Source organism: Schistocerca nitens, chromosome 5, assembly GCF_023898315.1.
Source record: "Schistocerca nitens isolate TAMUIC-IGC-003100 chromosome 5, iqSchNite1.1, whole genome shotgun sequence".
NCBI classification, from domain to species: Eukaryota; Metazoa; Arthropoda; class Insecta; order Orthoptera; family Acrididae; genus Schistocerca; species Schistocerca nitens.
This window is the reverse complement of record NC_064618.1, coordinates 116,089,412-116,109,444: the sequence shown is the minus strand read 5'-3', so window position 1 is coordinate 116,109,444 and position 20,033 is coordinate 116,089,412.

Genomic DNA, 20,033 nt, shown 5'->3' with positions numbered 1-20,033 from the left:
ACAGGTCTTGCACTAGTAAAAACAAGTGTATGAACGTAGAGATAACAAGATGAAAGCAACATTTTCTGTGTTTGTGGTGACGTGCGGCATGTGACCGACACACTAGATAGGCCAATCGGCACTAATAGCTGCACACTCAAAGGTCTGTGGGTTCATGAACAATGCAGCCGTTGACGTCACCCAATACTGAAACGAAATTATTAGAAGCGATGACAACGATGACAGACCATTGATGATGACAGATTATATCAGGCTAGCATGCTCAGTATGTGTAATGGCAATGGTGACTATGCAGTATTATGTTTCATTCACAGAGTGATAATCAGGTAATTGAAAGAAATTCGCGTTCTCAGACTTTTCAGTTGTCACTGTGGATCAGAGATGCTACAAACTACTTGTTTTGCAATTTGTGAGCAGTTGTCGAGTGTGGACCATTAGAGCAATACTTTTACTGTGACATATTCAGGTATATATATATAATTTTACCAACAACATGTCATCAAATAGAATACATCGTAATGTTTCATTCTGTTAACAGTTAACATGACTTGAGTGCTCGTCAACAGACATAAATCTGCTCTCTGGTAATACGCTGGAAACATAAGAGTACCAGATGACCAACACAACAAGTGCTTCCCTAAAGTGTGAGCTGCAAATAACTTACTTAGTGATGGTACTTCTGTGGTGGAAAAATGAAAAAATACATAGACAAAGAATATTTGATAGAATTCAGCCCATGCCGCTCACAGTAGAAAACTGTTTTACAGTAGGCAGACAAAAAGCTATCTAGAGAGATATTGAAGTTGCCATATCTTGTATTTGACGACTCAGACATTTACCTTCGATTTAATTCTTATCTTCATACATACATTTCCTAACTCGAGTGGAAGTCATAAAAACAATAATTTGACACATTTCAATAAAAAATTTAGAGGTATCAGCATTAATTAGAGCGGGACAATTTACATTTACCGTAAAAAGCCGTGCATTTCAGTGGTGAACTTCTTTCATGACTCCTCTGTCTGTTGGAAATAAATACACCGTACAGTCGTGAAGTGGCCTATTATCTCTTTACATACAATATAAACTGAAGTATGTAAAAACTGAATATACACAATACAAAATTGAAAGGCACGTGAAGTTGTCATTTATGTTACCTACAGGTAAAACTTACGTTAGAATTTAATAAAACATTTTGAAATGTTGTTGCAAGGAATCTAAAGAAGGCGAAACTCTAATTTTTGTAATATTATATCCCACGGCACAGTACCGGTAATAATTACCCACACTGTAGGTGATTGTCAGTAGTGGTGTTGATTAATCACTGAATATGGCCATGTGTCCTCTATATCGTCTACAGTTCATTACATCTTAAATACCAGAATAGCTTTATCAGCTATGGCTGCGGTGTAGTAAGTACGAAAACCATCAGTCCATTTGACGGACTATCTAGAAGAGCTGAAAGGACAAGCACAGGGCAACGAACTGCAACGCTTTCATTGTAGACGCTGATTTAACAGTAACATTCATACTGTTTCTTCTGAAATGCATCCGTAGTTTTATAATTTGTCCAGGGTGTCCCCAATAGCACTGCAGATGTAAGGAATATGGGCCGTGCGTTTTGTAAAGCTAGTCTGTTGATACCGCTTTGATAATAGCTGTGCGACTGCCACAGACGATGATAGTTCGTGACAATATTGGTGGAGATCAAACTCCAGACTGTAAAAGTCATTTAAAATTGATTGGTTCCCTAGATATGGTACTACAACAGATTTTTGTGATTAGAGAGAATGATTAAACCTACTTTTCTAGCTGTTGGTAGACGTTTTATCGGGGGAAGTGTGCAGTGGTTGTAATAAGAAACATTGTCCTAATGCAGTATGTTTTATACATATCTTCAAAGGCTCGTGTATGTGAGCAACCAGACAGCCCAAACTTTCATTTTTGTGCTATAGAATATGAAGCGTATTGCTAACGCGGTAATGAGTAGTAACATGGGTAACTGAAATGTATGGAGAAGTGTAAAGACGGACTTTACTCACAGGTGGGTATCAGTTCAGAAATAAATCTTGTTATTCAAAGAGACTGCGGTATACAGGATGCACAGCGGTCCAAATGAGCAGTGCCTTCAAAAACCACACGTGAGATTTTCGTACTCTGTCGGCCATTAAGCACTCACTACACTGACGAGATCACAACACCTAAAAATAATTAATGTGGTGCGGTGAAATTTCGTTAATACATTTGTCTTTTGTCTAGGTAACACATTTAAATGATTAACATTTCAAGATGAGAAGTTAATAGTAGTGTGAGATAAGCGATTCCAAGTGTTAAGAACAGGTGTAACCGTTGTTGCAATGCAAGCACGCATTGTATTGGATAATTGCTGTATGACAGTTTGTGGGATGGAGTCCTGTGCCTGTTGCAAGCGGTCGGTCAATACAGGAGTGGTTAAAGCTGTTTGTGGAAGATGTCTCCTATGTGCTCGATTAGAGACAGATCCGAGTGATCGGTCAGGTCAAGGCAACACGTCTCTACTGTGCACAGTTCAAAATGGTTCAAGCGGCTCTGAGTACTATGGGACTTAACTTCTTAGGTCATCAGTCCCCTAGAACTTAGAACTACTTAAACCTAACTAACCTAAGAACACCACACATATCCATGCCCGAGGCAGGATTCGAACCTGGACCGTAGCGGTCGCGGGGTTCCAGACTGTAGCGCCTAGAACCGCCCGGCAACTGTGCATAGTACATAGGGTTACAACAGCGGTATATGGGTGGGAGTCATAATGTTTTCAAATGTCCCTGGAATGTTGTTAATGAACGGCAGGTCTAATCACCAGACTAACGTACAGATCTGTAGGCAGGGTGTGTGGGATAACCGCGAGAGTGTTCCTACCGTCATACGACATTGCACGCCAGATTAAACTGCAGGTGTAAGACCAGTGAGTCTAGCACGCAGACAGGTTGGCTACAGGCCTCAACTGGTCTCCTTCCAACCAACACACTGACGTCACTGGTACCGAGGCAGAACCAGCTTTCATCAGAAGACACATGAAAAGTCCATCGTGCTCCCCAGTGAGCTCTCGCTTGACACAACTGAAGACGCAAATGGCAGTTGTTTGGAGTCAGTAAAATGCATGCTACAGGGCGTCTGGCTCGGAGATGAAGTAACCGAATGGTAATTTTTTGTTTATTCACTTTGGTGCCAACTGCTGCTCACATGTAGAAACACGCCTAGCAACTTTCCTTCTTGGCAATGCAGTTTATTTCGGTCAGTGTACTACTCCTACGAAAAGAATGGATAAGACGTTTTTGTAGGAAACTTAAAGTAATTTTGCAATAGCATAAGTTTCTGCTAGAGGCCACGTTTTCGAGGTATTCAAGAAAAACGAATTTGAAGGTCACTTTTGTACATCTTTCTTGAATAATTAGAAAAATACGGCCTCTGGCGAGGTTGGAGGTTACATAAAACCCGTATGTAGAGCCAGCTGAATCATATTGTGTATAAGTCTTGTTTAAGGTAAGAAAGAGGTGAGTTTTGGACTTATCGTGCATCTTGAATCGAAAGTGACAGGTGAACAGAAGCACACTTGTCACCTACGTAGGAATCTACAGTCGCAGAGCAATGCCAGTCTGACTGATCTGCTGGCTTTTAAAATTGCAAAATCATGCAGGACAGAAAATAACTAAATTTTACTAATTGTGCCTATACGACACAGTACGAAAAATATATGTCTAAATTTGTTACTGAATTTGGATTATACAGCGAGTAAAATTTAATAAACTGCACTGCAACATAAGGGTGCAACTAAAAACGACACGCAGCGGAGGGATTACCCGAATAGGACGGAAACCAGTAGATGTTATGTACGGGTACAGACACACAAATGATTACAATTTCAGAATAATTGGATGATTTATTCAAGGGAAATGGCTTCACATATGAAGCAAGTCAAAAAAGCGTTGGTCCATTTCTGACCTTTATGCACGTAGTTATTCGGCTTGACATTGATTGATAGAGTTATTGGATGTCCTCCAGAGGGACGTGCCAAATTCTGTCGGCACTTTGGATTGTCAGAATCCCGAGAAGATTGGATGGTCCTCGTGGTAATCCTCTTCTCAGTTAAGGAGAGATCCGGTGACCTTGATGGTGAAGGTAGGATCTAAAAAGCGCGATGACATGCAGTAGAAACTCTTGCCGTGTGTGCGGAGGCATTATCTTGCTGAAAACTTGTTTTCGCGCCTGTACAACCCTACCTTGGCTAGTAAAGTCGCCGGATCTCTCCCCAACTGACAATTTTTGGAGCATTGTGGTGATGTCCCCCCCAGCCAGTTCGGTATTTTGACTACCTGGAGCTCCAGTTGGACAGAATATTGCATAACACGCTATCCATCAGTACGATGTCATCCAACAACTGTATCAAACAATGGAAAGCCAAATCATTGTTTGCACAAGGGCCAGACGTGGAGAGGCGGACCAACACGCATAACTATCTGTACATGTGTACCACATCAACTGATTTCCATCAAATTCGGATAGTTGGATAATTATTCCGTGCTTTTTTTTTTTTTTTTAGTGTGTCACGACTCGATAGCGCTAGTTACGTGGGAACGTTGAGGTGCGTCATGGAGTTGGATATTACTGTCATGGACTCAGTGATTCCATATTTGCCAGAGAATTTCCTTAAGCACGTCAGACGGTACCTGAATGACACAAATGCAGGACGTTGGTTTGGAAGAGAAGTTGAAGAAGATGGACTTTATCGCCGGCGGCCTCCCCGGTCTCCAGACTTCACACCCAATGACTTTTCTCAATGTGGTTACGTAAAAAACCGTTATTGTATCCCCCTTACGCCTGACACTCTTGAAAGTCTGCGATTGTTGAAGCTGTGGATTCGATAACGAGGGACCAGCTGCTCCATGTGTGGCAGGAAATGAGCCACTATTTTGATACTTGTCGTGGTGCTCTCACTGAACGCATAAAAATTTCCTCTTTCCAGGAACGTTGGAATTGTGTTTATATCTTTTGTAGACTCTGATGCGGGTACACAAGCACCGACGTGTAGGCAAGCTGTAAGTGTGGCCCCTTGCAGTAAGTTCCACTTCTTCCGATGAAAAATGAATGAAAATGGGTATATGTGGTACGGTATTATGTCATGAAGTTCCTATTTTCCAAAAGCATTTACTTGCGATCGATGCAGTTTTACATGCCTGCATGACGGTGCTACTACTACCTTTTGTGACGAGAGGCCCATCACGTCTTTTAACACTCAGGGAGCTTTTGGTGGTATTAGCTAGGTGATCAATACATTCTACCCATTGTTTTCAGTTTAATGAATCCCAGCTGAGACATTCATCAAGTACAGGGAAAACTTATCGGTGCTTTTTCCGGAAATAAGAGACTCTCGAAAGTAGTCATCCTGTTGATTCCGGTGCAAACTCTAATGAATCACTCGCTCTAAATGAAGCGACAGCTACAGGCTGTAGAAATGACCTACATTCATTGTCATTATACTATTAACAGTCTTTTCTAACTACTACAAAAATCTGTGCAGTGTGATACGACGTCGTGCCTAAAATTAAAAGAATAGACGTATTCTTTGCATATGCTCAAAATTAAAATCCGTTTGATGAGTAGCCATGTTCACTTTGTCGCCTTTTTATGTTTCATGCATCCAAGTGATTAGCCGCGAACCTATAAATGCTCAGCTTGTGACCATAAGGTCCCACAAGAATGATTAATGTGTTGAGCCCAAATTCGTAGGACTTTTTTTCGCAGAACACCACATTATTGTGATTAATTGCATACTGATTTCTCCAGGCTCAGAGAAAAATTCTACGCATGACTCAGATATTTCAATAGATCGATAAGTACCACGGCATATGATTTGTGGATGTCTATGAGGAAATCTGTGCATGCAGATCTTTTCCTTGGCTACTGTGTTTTGAATGTATAAAAAGTGGTATTTTGACTGGAAATATCATATATTTCGCAACTTACATCAGTGCGCCCAAATCAACACATAAAAATGCGAGCATTTCGTAAATTAATTAGATCCTGAGACACCGTGTATGGAATGGAAACTGGTATTAAAAATGAATATGATAATGAATGTTGTTATTTATGTGTATAATTAAGCTGTGGACAGTGTGTAATATTCTAAGAAAGAAGTATGTTCCAAGATTAAGGAGCCTAAAGCAGTCACCAGAAAATCCCAAAGAGAACTCCAAGGCCTGATTTGTTGATGAATTATTTTGAGCTGCAGAATGTTTACTAAAACTAACAACTTCGCTGTCATGACTACGCGCACAGCATAGTTGCTTATTTCTTATGTTGGACCAGATATATTTGAATTTTACGTCAACAGTATCTATGGAGTCACTATCTACTGAAGAAACTGCTTTCTGGAAAGTAAAAGTATATCGATGTGTTGGTATATTCAACAGATCTGCAAGCAAGTTTTGACTGTTTGTGTGACAGGGTGATAAAATTAGAAATTGTTTATTTCTACAAAATTTTAAGATGCTTAGATATGGATACTAATACCTTAAAATAGTTGTGTAGCAAAATGTAGCATAAATCATGAACGTATATAAGTATAATTATTGGAATTACCATTATCAGCTGGCGTTAAGGGTTGTCTGCGTTCTTTCAGTAAGATTTATATTAAAGTTTCAACTGTTCGCTGTCGGTTAAGGCATAAGCAGTTACAGCCAAAACTAGTTTGGGCGTATGTTTACGCATATAAATAAGAATTAAGAAATGATTTTGCGTTGTTTGCGATTGCGGAAAACTTATGTTGTTTATGTTTCAGCTTACAACTAGTTGCTGTTTGTGATGCCTGTATCAGAGAGAAGTAATACACAGACCGAAAACCTATTACAGTGACATACATTTATTAGGCGCTCAGCAGCTTTGTAATCTTGCGTTATGTGAGGCAAGGGGCTATAACGGTTTTGACAGCAGAATTGCAAAGTCAAGATATTCGATGGTAAGACATTGCATTCGTTTGCGGTTCTTTTGTGCATGTGTGTGTGTGTGTGTGTGTGTGTGTGTGTGTGTGTGTGTGTGTTTGTGTGTGAGTATATATAAAATATCATTGGTTAGGTCGGTACTATTAAATTCTCACGCTGCAGAACTGTTTCACCTGATTTTACCATTACATAGGACTCTTCAAACACTTAACTGAAACATTTGTTCTTGCTAGGTGGCACATCAAATTGTAGGTATCACTTAACGTTATCATCTGTCGTTGTCCGCCCCTGGTAGCTGGGTGGTTAGCGCGACGAAATGTCATGCCTAACGGCCCGGGTTCAATTCCCGTCTGGGTCGGAGATTTTCTCCGCTCAGGGACTGGGTGTTGTGTCGTCCTTATCATCATCATTTCATTCCCATCGACACGCAAGTCGCCGAAATGGCGTCAACTCGAAAGACTTGCACCAGGCGAACGGTCTACCCGACGGGAGGCCCTAGCCATACGGCATTTCCATTATCTGTCGTTAACACTTCAACGGCAATGTGTAGCGTAAGGTAAATGTTTGTTGGTCCTATAGCCGGTACGATGTATTATCTTTGAAGATACTACACTGAAGTGATAAAAGTCGTGGGATACCTCCTTATGTAGTGTCGAAGCTCCTACTGCCTGACGTAGTGCAGAAATTCGACTTGGCCTGTACTCAACAAGTCGTTGGAAGGCCCCTGGAGAAACAATGACCCATTCTGCCTCTGCAGAAGTTCAAAACTGCGAACGTGATACCGGGGCAGGATTTTATGCACGAACTAGCCCCTCAGTTATGTCCTACAAATGTTCGATGGGATTATTGTCCTGTGGTCTAGGTGGCCAAATCTTTCACTCGAATTGTCCAGAACGTTCTTGAAATCAGTCGTGAACAATTGTGGCCCATTGACAAAGCGCATTCTCATCCATAAAATATCTATTGTAGTTTGGGAACATGAAGTCAATGAATGGCTGCAAATGGTCTCCAAGAAGCGAAACATAATCATTTCCAGTCAATGGTCAGGTCAGTTGTACCAGAGGACCCATTCCATTCCATATAACTACAGCCCACACTATTATACAGCCACCACCAGATGCACAGTGCGTTACTAGGAGCCTGGGTGGTTAACGCACCTGCCTAGAAAGCAGGAGATCCCGGCTTCGAATCCCGATCTGGTACACATTTTCACTCGTCGTCGCTGATTCCGCGTAATGTCCCGTTGCGCATGGCATCAGTGATCCCCTTCAGTTTACATATAATGTTCTGCGTGGTGTATGTTCTTTAGGACATGTCCGAAATAACAGGCACCACGCATTCATATAATTTACATTATTGTTGGGCTGCAGCCTTCTTGGCAACTCAGGAAAGAAGAAAGGCACTTACAGGTATTCTCAGAGATTATCACCAGAAAATCATACAGGCCATAGGGAGCCTGCAGCCCGCTGGGAAGTGCTGCAACATGAAACAGAGTAAGACCAGAACTTACACTCCAGTCACTGCAAGATCTGAAACTTTGGATCCCTGTACGAAGACTGGTAGGTACTGTTAGTGTGTATCGTTCTTTGGGTGAGTTTACAATTGAGATCACTAATGACGAAGACGATAAGGACAGTGTGGGGTAAAACAATAAAATGGCGTAGCAGGTGCTATGGATATATGGATAATTAATCAATGAGAGCAATTACTTGGTCTTCAATGACTGTTAGCTGTAGACAATGGAGTGTCGGTCAATCAACGAGGAATCATTTGAAGAGCTGTGACGACTGAAAGGGAAATTTTTGTGTTCTGTGGATTGATCAGATGTTACGCTGAGTGGTTTGTATGCTCTTTCACAAAAAAACATTCTGACTTTACGTTCGTGTGGTATCTCAGTCTATTGTTGACGCAGTTTTCAGGCTTGGAGTCGAATCCCTACACTCATTCTGATATATATTGTGACTTTCACACACACTAATTTTTCATCTCATGATAGGTAATTTTATTGTTGTGCGATATTTGAATCTTGAAGCATGTAATTGCTATTTCCTTGAGTCACGTCAGCCTACATATCTCATGTTGACATCGCATCCAAGAAGCAAATGAATACAGACAATGGACATCATTCCGCGGATAACAGGACTGTGTCCGCTGGCGGGTGGCTGCTGTGTGGTAAGGGAAGGTGTGGAATACATTGCGCTGTCGAGAGCGTCACCTCAGAATCGCAGGACACGGAAGATTTTGAGTGTTGGCTGTCTTCCATTTGCCACTTGGCGCCGAAGGAGACTGACGCTTCGTGCCGACGTCGAATGTTGCCTATACGTGGTCGAAACACCAAGCCATGCTCTATTGCGGATGTGATTCTACCTTGAGGTTATATTTGTACTGTCACTTTTTGAGCGACAAAAGTCAAATGAATTTTTCATGTCTTATTTAATTTAGTACATACTTGTCGCCCTGCATGGGGCGGCTCTATTTTCAAATCAGTTTGCACTAATTTACTACATTTTTGGCGCCCAACACGCGGTGACATCATTTGCATTTCATTCCTTATTTACTACAATTTATTAAATTTTTAACTCCAAGCAATGGGTCATGACGTACGAACTCTTGCATTCAACAACGTACACTACTATGTGTACATCTACATCTACATATTTACTCTGCAATTTACAGATATATGTTTCGCAGTGAGATCACAGAACGAATTTCATACTATTTCCCGATCTTTCTATTCTCGAATAACATGAGTGGAAAATCAACACATAGAACCTTTAATGACAGTTCTATTTTCTCTTATTTTATTACAATGGTCATTTCTCCCTACGTAGGTCGGAATCAATAAAAGGTTGTGATAACACTTGGACAAAATTGCTGACTTCAATTCTGGAAAAAGATTTTGTGATAATACTAAACTATATGCGCCTATTTAAGCAAATTAAGTAAATTTGGTAAGGATTCCATGCTACAATGTAATACTCTAGAAACAAAAATACAAGAGTATTCTGGGCAGTCACTTTGGTAGTTTTACTGCACCTTTTAAATATTCTGCCAATAAAATTAAATCTTTGGTTCTCTATATCCACAGCTTTTTTGATATGATGGTGCCACTTTAAAATGTTTCCTATTGTAAATCCTATATATTTAGGTAAATACACAACTTTTAGTCTTCCTTCTCCGCCATCGCTGCCATTAAGGTCTTCACCCGTAACCCTGGGCATGGGTTCCGTGTTATGCCTCACGGGATTGGGTCCCTGCCTGAACTCAGCCATCCTAGCACTCCGGCCTACTGAAGTGTAGGATGATGACCCCCGCGACGTGGACGCGCCAGGCAGGAATTGTCCCAGTGGAGGAATAGGGAAGGGCACCCTACCTCCCTGAAGCCAGGTTAATGATTGTGTATGGTGTCACAATCAATGTGCTGAGAAGTACAGAGAATTAATAACAAAAAAATTTCCAAAAGAAGTTTTCTGTGATGTAGAAAAAGAATGGAGTTTATTCAAAGACACTTTAGTCGAAGCAGCACAAAACGTATGTGGCAGAACATCTGGAAAGGAAAAAATAAGACAGACAAGTTGGTGGGATGATACCACAATCCAAGCAGTTAGAAGAAAAAAATGGAGCATGGAGAAAATGGTGGAAAACTAAAAATGACGAAGACCATGAAAGATATATAGAGGAAAAGAAGAAGTGCAAAGAAATAGTGTAAACAGCAAAGAAAGAGGCATGGGAAGAGTTTACAAACAAACTTGAAGAAGATGTGAAAAGCAATAAGAAAATGTTCTATAAAATGATGAAAAATAAAAGGAAGGCTTCTGAAGTACCAGTAAAGATGGAAACAGAGGACGGTACCATTATTGAAGATCCAGGGAATATAAAAGGTCTCTGGAAAGGACATCTTAAGAAGCTGTTAAACGCTGAGGAGCAGGTACATGAGGAAACAACAAATAATGAAGAAATTGAGAGAAATTGGGAAGCAGAATTAGGACAAATTACACGGGAAGAAATGGTAAAAGCTGTGAAGAAGATGAATGGGGGGAAAGCCCCAGGACCTGATGAAGTATCAGTGGACATGATAAGAGCAGTAGGTCCAGTGGGAATGCAGTGGCTGTGTAGAGTACTATCAAGCGTGTGGAGAAATAGTAAAATACCTGACGACTGGGGAACAGGAGACATTGTACCCATCTTCAAGAAAGGCAATAAAAGACTTTGTAAAAACTACAGAGGAATATCACTCACGAGTCATACAGCCAAGATTTTTGAAAGAATTTTACTAAATCGAATAAGTGAAAAGATAGAAAAGGAACTGAGTGAAGAACAGCATGGGTTTAGGAAAGGAAGGAGCACGATCGACCTGATATTTTCTATCCGTCAACTGATGGAAAAAAGTTGGGAGTATAACAAAAGGGTGATAATGGTTTTTATAGACACAGAAAAGGCATATGACTCAGTTGACAGGGAAAGACTCTGGGAAGAACTGACGAAGATAGATATAGAAGATGGATACATTAATGTTATAAAGACAATGTACAGAGGCCACAATTGTAGAATTAGAACACCACTGGTGAACTCTGAATACTTCGAAATAAGACAAGGACTTAAGCAAGGAAGTATTCTACCTCCTGCGCTTTTTAATGTTGTCATGGAGGGAATGAATAGGGTAGTTAAAGATATAGTAAAAGAAAAAGACAAAAAGATGATTTTTGCAGATGATATGGTAATATGGGGTGATAAAGAGGTAGATGTAGAGTTACAGCTTGATGCGTGGAAGGAAATAATGAAAAGGTATGGATTAAAAATAAATAAAGATAAGAGTGAAGTAATGATATTTGGAAGGGAGAAAGGAATCAACGGAAATATTACCTTGAATGGAGAACCCCTCAAAGTGGTAGAAAGTTTCACTTATTTAGGGAGTGAAATATCTAGGGATGGAAGAATAACTAACGAAATTAATAGGAGATTAAAGAAGGGAGGCAATTTCTACCAAACAATGAAACATCTGATTTGGAATAATGAAGTTTCAGAAAGAGCGAAACTCCTTCTGTATAACAATTATTACATCCCTGTTGTCACCTATGGTGGAGAAACATGGACAATGACAGAAAGGGACTGGAGCAGACTGCAAGCAGGGGAAATGAAATTTCTCAGAGCAGTTAAGGGAAAAACAAGAATGGACAGAGTAAGGAATGTAGAGATTAGAAAGGACCTCAAACAAAAACGTATGAGAGAAGAAATTGAAAGAAAGGTATTAAGATGGTATGGGCATGTTAAGAGGATGCATGGGCAGACTCCCCAAAATTATGGAAGAACTAAAGATGGATGGGAAAAGACCTAGAGGGCGCCCAAGAACACGGAGGAAAATGGGAGTGAGAATATCTGTTGAAAGGAGAGGTGTGACCTGGCAGCAAGTGGAGGGAGAAAAGTGATGGGAGGACCGAGCCAAATGGAGAGGACTCGTCAGCACCCAGACCCGGCAGTAGTTGGAGCGGGATTCGGATATAGATAGATACAACTTTTAAATTTGTGTTATCTTGTAACCGAAATTTAAGGAAAACCTTTTATCATTCTTGTAGCGACTCTCAGAAATTTTGCCCATTATGGTCTAGGGTAGCGACTTTCATTAGTAATCAAAACGTCCTCGGTCCCGGGTTCCAAACACACCATCGCTTGAATTTTGATTAATAATCAGCATTGGCGACCGAAGACTTCTGGTATAAGAAGTCACCCTCATTCTGCCAACGGCCGTGTCAAATAGGGCGGAAGAGAGGAGAGAGAACTTGGGGTGCGAAACTAATCCTAAAGGTGGATGAATCAGCAACGACCAACGGCTTGAGAACGCAGAAGGCAATGGAAACCACTGCATTCAAGACACGTGTATCCACAGGACACGTGGCCTCTAATGGAAAAAGTGTCATGGTGATCACTCCATTGGCAAAAGATTCCGTAATAGTCCCCCATTCGGATCTCCTGGAAGGGATTGGTAATGGAGAGGTGACCATGAGAAAACAAATTAAATAACCAACGATACGATACCGTTTTACCGGAGGTGCACACGACTTTTACAACCTAACATGTTGTCAGTGGTAGAGCATTGTACTGATAATGGTCACAGTATGTTGAATGACAACGTCGAAATTTTGGCAACTACATCATCCTTTTTGGACTCGATAGTGAAGGAGGCAACTGAGATTCACTTGACGACGAATTTAATTAATAGAGATAGTGGTTTCAATCTTGATAAATCATGGAATCCGGCACTCGCTGTAATAAACTCACAAAGACGTCGACACAGTGCAGCTCACGTTGATGTATCGATATGCCATCACAGATCGACTGCGGCGTCATAGATACAACTCGTGCATTATGCACGTCTCTGCCGCCGACCAACGTCTCTTGGCGCATTTGCATCTGTGGCCGCATGCGCAGTCGCGCGGTACACGAGTATAAATGGACGGAGCGAGCACTGGAGCGGCAGTCTTGCGACTCACTCTGAAGATGGCAGGACGGTACACAGCCGAAATATTAAAAGAAGAAGGAGATTTCTTGCGGTTGAACACCCGAAACTTAATGGAACTAACTTTGGTATTGTTAAAACCTTTTTGGTTATTCTGTGCTCTCGCATTTGTTTTGGTAGCTCATGTTCAAATTCTATTAGGAATAACCGCCTTCTGAACAATTTATTTCGTATTTCAGGCTTCTTATGCTTTCTAGAGACAAGATACAGCGTGGTGTATTGTACAGAGTAATAGAATAGCTTTATTTTCTTTTTTGGCTCGTACGACCAAAGTTACATCCCTCTGGAACCCAAAGATGATTGAACGTACAGGTGTGGTATTGCTTGGCTGCATTTCGTCCGCAATCTCAGAATTGCTGTTCTGAGAGTTCCTACTCATATTACATTTTTCTTAGAAGTTTCTTGGCAAGATTATACACCGTAAAGCAATTATCTGTGGTAATATTTTCCTCAGTTTCTTCAGCATTTTCAACAAACCTCAAAACAACATTTGTTTCTCGTGGTCCATTTTCCAGTTTTTACGTGAGATAACAATCACAATTTTACCTCATATTTTTCTCTGCGTTTTGAAGGTATATACTGCCGGAAGGTACGCCTTCCTCTGAATGGAACCACTTGCTTATCCTCTGTGACATCTTCGTAAGGAACGAACATTATGGGCAACTGTTCCAAAAACATTTCAAAGAAATTCCTGGTAGCAGCCAGTTTATCATGATGACGCCTAGCTGGTCGATCGTTTTTGTTGTCAAATCTGAGAAGTCTGTTGACCGTATGGAAACGCTGAAGTGACATCGTTGCACGAGAAACTGGCGGAGCATTCCTGTTGTCCCATAGCTCTTTAAGAGATTCTCCAGTAGGTTTGTACAGACAAGCTAATATAAGATGTCCCAAGTAAGCCTTCAGTTCCTGACTTGTATTAGGAGTGGAAGTCACATTTTTGACTTGCGATACCCATCTCATTTCTCTGTTGGTTTCGTTCAAAATCAATATCATCGTCTCTTCAGTTATGAACAGATACTTCAGTTTCGTCAATCCGTTAAAGAGCAAACCCCATAGGTCTTCGAACAGGATGGAAAATGTTTTCACATCTAAATTAAAAATCTAAAACAAAGAAAAATAAAGTAAACTAGAATTAAATACAATGCAATAAAATAAATTACAAAGAAACACAATAACACCTAAACCTGACAATAAGCAAAAAGTAAAAATATAGTGCATACAAACCCCAAGGATAAAGGTTTTCATCTCCTTAGACAGTCTACACAGAGAAGGTAAAAGGATAACCGTGAGAAGCCCTGTCCCAGCATCGCGTTCTCCACCAAAGCAATCACTAATGCTTGGACCGGGTTCCTAACCCAGAAATACAACTATGACAGCCCAGAGCATTAGTCTCTTGACTATGATGCAGTGCAATAATAAACATAGTATTCCCATAAAATACATTTTCGTATAATATATTTATTAGGCTCACCTTGCTGTTGGAAGATTTGTAGACTAATTGTGCCATTACTCCTCCAACTACATCAGTTTCTGTATACAACGATACACCGCCATTATCTACTTCACAATCACATCAATATCCTCTCTTCCAGCTGATACGTCGTCATCATTACTTGAACCATCAAGAAAATCTAGAAAAATCAGGATTAACGACAGAATCATCTACCATTTCATCATCTGACTCATTCAAAAGCCTTTCTAACTGATAGCCACTTATGAAACTTCTACCCATTTTGGCACGCAAAATCTGGCTAATGACGTAGCTGTTATACTTGTACATATTCCTACAAAAATAACAATGTGAAATGCGTCTGAACCATTGTAGACCATACAGTGACAATCCCATTTATTTCAAATAAAATATTGTTAGAATTCCAACGACAATTTTTGCCTGAGTCTAAACGACCCATTCACAATATGTGTGTCAAAACTGTGTGTGTCCGATATTATTTTATATTTTGGAATAAAACTGAGGATTAAGTAACGTCCTTTAGGATATAAATATTAATCGTGGTTTTCAGTTAATTTTAGTAAACTAACTGGGTAAGTTAGATCCATTCACAATAAGAAGGTTAAACGGCCAGTGTTTTAGGAAAAGAACTATGGGTAAAGATGCAGGGAGCAATAGGGAGTCTTCAGACATGTGTCTTCAGGTTCATCCAATGAGATCTGTCTGGCTTGGGAGAGCCTGCCAGCAACCATGGTCAGCCCTACGACAGGACAGTGACATACGGAAATCTATCATTGATAAAAATTTATTTATTTACTAGTCAATTCTAACACATAATATACATCTGTGTATATGTATTCCTCCAAATCTCGTCATATTATGTAGGTTTTATTGCCTAATTGGCAAACGTTCTGCCCCATTTTACTATATATCGTATTTCGTTACTTATACAAAATATTTACGTCTCGGGCGGAAGGACATTTTGGTAACAACTCAACAAAGAAAGTAAATAAGAACGGCGAGATACACTGTAGGTTTGGTTTGTGTTCTCGTTCAAAATGGGCAGGTAATATAGCGACCTACATAAAAGAATATTGGAGTGTACGCTACATTTGTCTCTCAATCCTGCTTCTTAGAAGTAAATACGATGATGCAGCCGTCCTAACCAATCTTCGGTTGCTGGGTAATGGGTATGTAACATTAACTACTTCTCATCTACTGAAAGTGCTTTCACTCAACCTGAGGGCCAAAAGGTGAGGAAAAGGGTGCTGTAGGTAGTCACTATGGACACGAAAGCAGCAATGAGGCTCAGCCGCACGGTGAGAACTCCCAGCAGGTTGGCCACTGGGCGTCCAGACGACACCTGCCGCGCCAGCAGCCGCAGCTCGCGGTGGGCGGCGCCGCCCACACGCCGCCCCTCCAGCAGCAGCTGCGAGCACAGCCCCTGCGTGCGCCTCGCCTCTGTCTCCACACAGTGAGCGGGCACGACGAGTATCGTCAGATGAGCAAGACTGAGGAACATAGTCACATTCCCTTGCCAGCTATTGATATTACTCATAGTTAGGTACGATAATTTTGTTCCAAGGAAGTATACCTGAACAGTCACAAACATTGAAATTGATATGAAATATGACACTAGAAAAACCTCATGAGCAGAGACAGCTAATTCTGACAATTCACGCAGTTTGGCATGCACTAATGTGAGAGTTAGCACATAGTCTGGTACCCTCCAAAGAATTCTAGGGTGTGATTGTAGACTCCCTCTGTACAAAGACTGTTTCTTTACAGAAATGTTACCAATATATGCAACGTCGTTACTTATATCGCGAACGCAAACATTCAAAAGTGAAAGTCTGTACCTAATCACAAATTGTAAATTTGCAAATCTCATAAGCGACAAAGTGGTAGCAATAAAACCGCCCACAGTAAAGACTAGACTTAGCCTATGGTCATGATATTTAATAATCGTCAACATTGGTAAGTAGTATGAACAACCGTAAAAAAATAGCAAAACCAATTGTAGTTTTACTATCCTCTTCTCACTTGTATTCACAGGACCAATATGAGTCATCAGAAGTTTGTCACATGATACTATCAACTTAACCATTGTCTCATATTTTTGTGTATTGAAGAAAATATCTGACACTATCGAAACGAACGTCATTGTTGACAAACTCACTAATCTGAAAAGTGATATGACGTTCACTATAGACATTGTAGGGAACGGTCTGCAGTAGAAGTGTGCGGAGAAAAACCCAGAAATCAGGTGTGATATGCTGGTGAGAGTTACAATAAGTAGATCCGATTTTAATTTCTTCACAGATCCAGTTTTCATATCAACCGTAAATGGCATGAGACCAAGCAACTTGCATGTGAAGTGGAATGGCTTGGTGGCGAATAGAAGTGCCTTAGTGTTTCCTGGCAGCAATGGGTGAGATTCAATCGCTGACATCACCTGCAAAAGGGAACAAGGAAAAAAAAATACACAGTAATCATACTTCACAATAACACCTGTTTTATAGGTAGTAATGAACCGGTTTTCAGATTTCTGGGCCATCGTCAGATAACCTGACTAAATAGGAAGCCAATATATCACAAGCACATGACATTTTGCAAAGATATAGCGAAACAAAAACACAAATACAATGAATTTAATAAGTAACATATGAATGAAAATTTTTTATATTACTTTATAGTGAAAGATCTAAAGTATAAGAATGTACAGGCAATAAACGGCACACACTTGAGAATCGTCACTGAGTACTATGTTACATAAACAAAATAACTAACGGATGGAATGATCACACACGAAAAAGTGGTAGCAGAGCGGATGAAAGAGTCAGTGGAATGTGGAGAATAACAGTTACACAATTCATTGAAGGGGAACTAACGTATCTAAAAATTATAATCATATAAACTGGACACACAAATATTGTACATGTAAAATGTAGGTAATGAAGAGGTCGATTAGAATCCAAAAATACTCCTGCTGACAGATGATAGGAGAAATTACACAAAAGTTCATTTAAACTATGTGATCAAAAGTATCCGGACACCCCCAAATACATACGTTTTTCATATAACGTGCATTGTGCTGCCACCTACTGCCAGGTACTCCTTATCAGAGACCTTAGTAGTCATTGGACCTCGTGAGGGAGAAGAATGGGGCGCTCCGCGGAACTCACGAGCTTCGAACGTGGCCAGGTACTTGGGTGTCACTACTCTCATGTCTGTACGTGAGATGTCTACACTCCTAAACACCCCTAGATCCATTCTTTCCGATGTGATAGTGAAATGGAAACGTGAAGGAACACGTACAGCGCCAAAATGTACAGGCTGACCTCGTCCGTTGACGGGCAGAGACCGTCGACAGTTTGTAATGTGTAGTAGGCAGACATCTGTCCAGACCATCACACAGGAATTCCAAAGTGCATCAGGATCCACTGCAACTACTATAACAGTTAGGCGGGAGGTGAGAAAATTTGGATTTCATGGTCGAGCGGCTGCTCATAAGCCACACATCACGCCGGTAAATGCCAAACGACGCCTCGCTTAGTATGAGGAGCATTAATATTGGACAGTTGACAGTGGGAAAACGTTGTGTGGAGTGACGAATCATGGTACACAATGTGGCGATCCGAGGGTGTGAATATGGCGAATGCCCAGTGAACGTCATCTGCCAGCGAGTGTGATGCAAACAGTAAAATTCGGAGGCTGTGGTGTTATGGTGTGGTTGTGTTTTCCATGGAAGGGACTTGCACCACTTTTGTTTTGCGTGGCACTATCACAGCACAGGCCTACACTGATGTTTTAAGCACCTTCTCGCTTCCCAGTGTTGAAGAGCAATTCGGGGATGGCGACTGCATCTTACAACACGATCGACCACCTGTTTATAATGCACGGCCTGTGGCGGACTGGTTACACTACAATAACATCCCTGTAATGGGTTGGCCTGCAGAGAGTCCTATCGTGAATCCTACAGAAAACCTTTGGAATGTTTTGGAACGCCGACTTCGTGCCAGGCCTCACCGACCGTTATCGATACCTCCCCTCAGTGCAGCACTCCGTGAAACATAGGCTGCCATTCCCCAAGAACCCTTCCAGCACCTGACTGAACTTACGCTTGCGAGCGCGGTAGCTGTCATCGAGGCTAAGGGTGGGCCACACAATATTGAATTCCGGCATTACCGATGGAGGATGCCATGAACTTGTAGGTCATTTTCAGCCAGGTGTCCGGATACTTTTGATCACACAGTGTACAGAAAGAAATAGTGCAGTATTACAGACTAAGATACGTAATCAATCGGGAGTAAACAGCAGTTAAAAAGAAATGTCTGCAGGAAAAATTACGGTACAGAAAAGAAAACGGTCGCCCGAAGGTCAAAATAGCTTACGGTTAACTTAAAAGCGAACATGTCCACATTACCAGTGTAAAAGGAGCTCCAACGTTAACCACAAATGAAAGCGAATATTAGTGGAAGGAGTATTATGTTTCCTATTTGGACAGAAGAATATAAAATAGATATGCGTATGTAAGGCATGAGGGATCCATTATTAATATCTGAGATTGAAAGAGCTTTACAGGACATGTGATCGAACGAATCACAAGACATAGATAACACTCGTTTGGAGTTTCTGAAGTTACTGCAGGAATTGGCAGCCAAATGTTTCTCCAAAGTAGTGTGTGGAATCTCCAGGCAGTCTTTTGGACTTTCGGAAGTGCGTCAGCCACACAGCTCCTAAGTGAGCAGGGTAAGTAAGTGCGAGAACGGCTGCACAATACGTCTGACAGATCAGGCGTTAAACTTTCTGACCAAATGAGTAGAAAGAATTTTGTGAACCTGTTACACAGGACAAACAAAACTACGCCACGGCAAAGAGGTGCAAGGCTTTCAAAATTCCCAGAACAATAAGAACGATATATATGGAATGACGGATAATGAACAATAAGAATGGTAGAATAAGAGAGAAGGGCGTGATGCAGGAACACAGTCAATTTTACCACTGTTCAACCCTCAAAGTAAAGAATTAACGAAATAAATAAAAGGAAGATTCTAAAGTGGGATTAAATTTCGGGCTGGAAGAATGTCGC